The sequence below is a fragment of the Eumetopias jubatus genome, unplaced genomic scaffold, assembly GCF_037043125.1.
Source record: "Eumetopias jubatus isolate StellerSeaLion01/CBP00866 unplaced genomic scaffold, mEumJub1_p1.0 scaffold_8, whole genome shotgun sequence".
NCBI classification, from domain to species: Eukaryota; Metazoa; Chordata; class Mammalia; order Carnivora; family Otariidae; genus Eumetopias; species Eumetopias jubatus.
The window spans coordinates 101,156,581-101,162,580 of record NW_028274814.1 but is presented as its reverse complement, the minus strand read 5'-3'; the positions used below and the strand labels follow the sequence as shown (position 1 = coordinate 101,162,580).

The 6,000-nt window shown below is 39.1% G+C and overlaps 1 pseudogene; it reads right to left on the bottom strand.

Annotated features, from left to right (window-relative positions):
• Positions 1-3,662: 3,662 nt before the first annotated feature.
• LOC114203967 (U6 snRNA-associated Sm-like protein LSm3 pseudogene) lies at positions 3,663-4,014 on the bottom strand (annotated as a pseudogene).
• Positions 4,015-6,000: the final 1,986 nt, after the last annotated feature.

Sequence of the window (6,000 nt, the reverse complement as noted above, 5' to 3'; positions counted from 1 at the left end):
TATGGAATATTTTATCCAAAACAATTTGCTACCTTAATTGGTGAAAATTATAGCTTTTTAAATTCATATTCTTCTGATATTCTTAGGGTTGAATACATTTCTCTTAATGTTTATTAGTCATTTTTCAAAGAGGGGGTGAACTAGTCTATTGGTACCCTTTACCCACTTATAATTGGGATCTCACTACTTTTTTCTCAGAGATTTGTATGCAAGCTTTATATACTAATTACATTAAATTTTTGTCTTATATATGGTAAATATTATTGTCAGTTTATTCTTTGTATTTTATTTCTATTTTGTGTTTTGATGTGTAAAATCTCTATATTTTTATGTAATCATATCTATCATCCCTCTGTTATTTTTACATTAAATTTAAGTTTGGGAGCCAGAAAAATAAATAAATAAATCTTTTAAAAACAAAACAACAGGGGCACCTGGGTGGCTTAGTTGGTTGGGCGTCTACCTTTGGCTCAGGTTGTGGTCCCAGGGATCAAGCCCCACGTCTGGCTCCCTGCTCAGCAGGGAGTCTGCTTTTCGCTTTCCTGCTCCCTCTGCTTGTGTGTGCTCTCTCTCTCTGTGTCAGATAAATAAGTAAAACTTTTAAAAAATAAAATAAAAATAAAAACAACAACAACAACAAAAACAAAAATGAAATAGGGGCGCCTGGGTGGCTCAGTTGGTTGGGCGACTGCCTTCGGCTCAGGTCATGATCCTGGAGTCCTGGGATCGAGTCCTGCATTGGGCTCCCTACTCAGCAGTGAGTCTGCTTCTCCCTCTGACCCTCCCCCCCTCTTATGTGCTCTCTCTCTCTCTCTCTCATTCTCGCTCTCTCAAATGAATAAATAAATAAATAAAATCTTAAAACAAAACAAAACAAAACAAAAATGAAATAAAATAAGCACCTGTAATTCTTGAAATAGCACCTTAATTTTCCTTCATGGAACTATTCCTTTTTAGTCGAATAGTACTGACTTTAGCTCCTCAGCTTCAGATTTAGTATGTGTCTCATATATTCCTACTCCCATCCCTCACACAGGTCATATAATTGGCTTAGGGATGGGCCCATAACACAAGCCTGCCAAATGACTCTCCAATCCCACACTTCTGTGAAAAATGTTCAGAAAGAGATCTTCTCTTTCTAATGAGCTTGCGAACCCTATAGGACATAAGCTCAGAGCTATTGGAGGTCATCTTGCCACTATGAGAGGTGACCCTGTCTTAAGAATGAGACAGGAAAGCAAATAATAACAAAAGAGAAATAGTGGTTCTTGATGACTTATTTTGAAAACCTTGATCCAACTGTGACTGAGTTAAAATTTGAATTGGATTCTTGCCACTGACAACTAAAAAATACTAACAAATTCGGACTCTACTCCCAGTGTCCAACCTTAATGTGACACTGCCTCTTCTCTTGATCTCCTTGTAGCTTCTGTATGCTTCACTAACCAGTTTTTCCTTATTAGTAAAAGTCAAGTCTAGAGTATAAGTTTCCCTTATTGCTTCTTTAGTCTTCTGAGTAATAAAATTATCAGGTGGCAAGTAAAGACTTTTCCTAATTCTTTGCCTTTAGCAGAATAGAACATTCAATACACATTGGAATAGTTGAAGTCCCTCCTCTAAATTGCCTCAGTGCCAGTTTTGTAACTAGACTTAGAAAGTAGCATCTCAAACATCCGTCTAGTTAGGTGACATGCTGCATAATCTTACAGTAATATCACTTGCATTTCTCCCTTTTTGTACTGAACAAAATTATTTTCATTATCTCTATCCTTAGGTTTCTAGATCTCCTTATAAATGAACACTATTTTTGAAGTCAGGAAACATTTATCGAATCCAAACTCCAAGCCTGGTACTTTTCTAGATGCTAGGAATATAAAGATGAAATTTTATCTTGTTCTATAGTCGTATCTTGTCACAGAGTAGGTGTTTGGTAAACATTTGTTGAGTTAGTAAATAAGTGGATACATTGATATACAGAACTACTTGAATATTCATTGGATCTATTTCCTTTGAACAAGATTTACCTTTCTATTGACATATTTTAGTCCATTCCAACAATTCTTGGCAGGGATGATGATAGCAATAGCTTTGATTTATAAAGTACTAACTGACAACAAATGCAATGTTTTATTTATGTTTTCACTATTCCAGTCAGTAATCTTTGGGTGGATAGGAACAAAAACTAATTCAAGTTAACTTAAATGAAAAGGGTTTATAGTACATTGCAGTAAAAGTGTTGTCATATCAATCCAAGAATACCCATAACTAATTGCGGTAATTGTGCCAGAGAGGAGTTCTAGATTCATGGCATTTCTTGGGACCTCAACAGCAGAAATTCATAAATGTGACCCTTTTGTATTATTGTTAATTACCATGACTCACAGGTATTCCACATGCCTGCTTCTTTCTCTTATACTCTGGTCAATTGGCCACTCCTGGTTCAAGCAGCTCATGGCCAGTTACAAAAACATGACATTAAATGGCAGTCGGCACTCAATGTGGAAAAGACTGACAGTGAAGGAGATGGGGGTGAATTTAAGGGAATTTAAGCCTCATTTAAAGGGGACTGCCAATTGTTGCCTTGTGGGAAAATGAATCTATTTTTGCTACAGTATCTGACTTTTCACAAGGAGCTGGAAATCCTGAGTGAAATTTCTTAATTTTTGAAGAATGGCAGCTAAGTTAAAAGAAAAAAAAAAAAAGCCTGCATGGGCAAACCCTGTGTGTGCCTGTCTAAAAATGGTAACATAGCAGGTCGACCTGCTTATTCTTAGAAAGGCCTACTTACAGGTTGACCCTTGGCTGGCATTTGGGAACTTGAACTTTGGGAGGGCTCCCACCATTCCCAAAACTGTTAAGAGTGACTCACTGTGCCTGAACTGTTTGTACAAACAATATGGATGATACCAAGCTCCTGCTTTCCTTCTGGGAGTCTGGAATTTTGATATCTGCCTGGCAGAAGCTGCCTACATGACCAGTCCCTGATAAAAACCCAGGTGCTGAGGCTCTAATGAGCTTCTTGCTTGGCAGCATTCCATGTGTGTTGTTATAACTTATTGCTGGGGCAAGTAAGCCCATCCTGTGTGACTCCATGGGAAAGGACCCTTGAAAGTTTATTCCTGGTTTATCCTGGACTTTACCCCATGTGCTTTTTCTTTGCTGATTTGGCTGTATATCCTTTGCCATGATAAATCATAGCCTTTGAGTAGGACTACATGTTTAGTCCTGTACATCCTCTTAGTGAATCATCAAACTAAGGAATGGTCTTCGGGACCCCTGACAGAGACTCAAACAAAACTCATCTTTGAGCCAAGTCCAGCCCACAGGGTATTACTTTTTAATCTATAATCTAAGAATTGGTCGTGGGCAGGACAGCACCACTCCAAAATGGAGCATTTTTCCATGCCTTATCTCATTTAATCTTCACAACCTTGCAAAATAAAGGATGTGGTATTTTTTTTTCCTGAAAAAAAGAGTTCTGCATCTTGGTGATCACATTTATTGAAAGGGCTGGAAAAAAATTAAAATGCCCTTTAGCTTAAGAATTTTTGAGTTATCTGCAAATCAACTCATTTCAGGAGTGGAAGAATCCTTGGTCATTTCTTAATATCAAAATTTACGCAGGTTTCTCTTTTGAATGTCTTCTACATTTAAAGAGGCAATCATACAAAAGCTCCTGTATTCCATACATGATAAATTCTTTGTTTCAGCCAACTCAGTGGAGGGGCAACTAGTACAACATCATCTCCCCAGACAAAAAGCATTGGAATATTCCGTTGTGTTGATTTATATTATCTCTTCGTATGTTTCCTCATCAATTTCTATAGTAGTCACAGTTTCTTCCACATCTCCCAATATCATATTTAAATGCTGATCATAAGCATGTAATCTGCCTCGAAGCTCTCTGTCATTTCTTATTTTCACATAAATTTGCTCATCCAGGCTGAGCCTGATGAGATCCAGGGGCTCTTCTACAGTGTTGGTAGTTTGTTGCTGGTCCATGTCGTCTGCCATGCCCTTTCCCCAAAAATAAACATTTTTATAATCCTATTTTACTCATGAGGAAATTGAGACTCAGAGAGCTTACTTAAGCTTGCACAAAGTCATATAACCAGTAAGTGGAAGAGGCAGGACTCAAACAGGGCTAAATCCCATTTTATCTCCATATTGCCTCTATGAAATTATGTTAAAATTTCAGGATCACTTTATTTTCCATTCCCACATATAGCATTTATATCTCTGGAGCTAAAAGTATTCTTATCACTCCTCTTCCTTGCAATATCTGCCTTTCTCTTATTCCATTCCAATCTTCCCTTCCTATCAGCCATGAATGAGGCTTTCTAAGCCAGTATAGGAGGTGGAAATGTGCATGGACAAGGGAAGGGAAGAATAACTCAGCAGCTTGGTCAGCCTTCGCTGGCCTGTCAGAAATCCCAAAAATAGGGTCTGAAGTGGTATGGGGAATGCAGGGTTAATTTGGATCCACATCCAAGAGGGGATGTGATGATTATTACTGCCTCCTCGACTACAGAAGTTTTTGTCAAAGGGACAGTGATAGTTGTCCCAGAGGGATCCATGGTGTTTGAAGCAGACTCTGATCTAGCATCCAAGGGACAGTGGCATAGTTGGGATATCAGGATAAGAGGGTGAGAAATGGATAGGTAGGTTGTCAAGGCCCCAGCTGAGGGTACAGGACTGAGCGACATTCTCAGGAAAAATTGACATGAAAACCAGACATCTGGGTAGAAGCCCCACTCTAAGACCTGAACTCCCAGAGTTAAAAATTAGGAAGGGAAAATGTAGCTTGATGGCTAATCAAGTACTCTAGAGTCCTCGTCTGGTCTACTGACTATCAAGCTTAGAACAGGAAGACTAATTCCAGCCTCTTTTTTGAGTAGCCTTCTAGGTAATGATAGAACTGAATGCATACAGCTGAGCAGACCTGTCTGTGTCTGGGCAGAGCTGAACATTGTAGGGACTGGCCTTCTTACCTGAGGAATAAACTAAAATAGGTTTGCCTAGCTTTGCAATATTGATACAACACCTCTCTGGAAAGATTCAGTGAAGTATACATAAAGCAAATGATACTCAGGGAGACAAAATTTCAATGGACTCTTGAGATTATATACTTAAAAAAAAGATTTTATTTTTAAGTAAGCTCTATACCCAACATGGGTCTCAAACATATAACTCCAAGATCAGTCGCATGCTCTACCAACTAAGCCAGACAGGCACTCCAAGATACTATACTTTTTTTAAAGTATAGTATCATATTAACAATGTGAATGATTATTCCCTTACCAATATGATCTGTGGATATATTTTTTAAAGATTTTATTTATTTGACAGAGAGAGAGACAGCAAGAGAGGGAACACAAGCCAGGGGAGTGGGAGAGGGAGAAGAAGGCTCCCTGCTGAGCAGGGAGCCCAATGTAGGGCTCCGTCCCAGGACCCTGGGATCATGACCTGAGCCGAAGGCAGACCTTTAATGACTGAGCCACCCAGGTGCCCCTGTTCTATGGATATTTTGATGCTAGGTAGTCTCTGAGTTATAAATATCAGTCTTATGAGCATCCTGGCCATTTATGCATCCACTAATACCTGCTGATATTACATGTGCCTACTATGTGCCTCAAGGTCATTGTGCAGTCATACTAACATTTATTGAGCATTTACCCTGCAATCTGCATTGTTCATTTACATACATTAACTCTTCATTGTTCACAATAATCCTATGAAGGCAGCTATCACTGTTATATCCATTTTATTATTTTTAAGATTTTATTTATTTGACAGAGAGACACAGCGAGACAGGGAACACAACTAAGTGGGAGAGGGAGAAGCAGGCTTCCCATGGAGCAGGGAGCCCCATGTGGGGCTCCATCCCAGGACCCTGGGATCATGACCCAAGCCAAAGGCAGACGCTTAATGACTGAGCCACCCAGGCGCCCCTATATCCATTTTAAAGGGGGGAAAATAAAGCACAGAAAGTTCAGTACA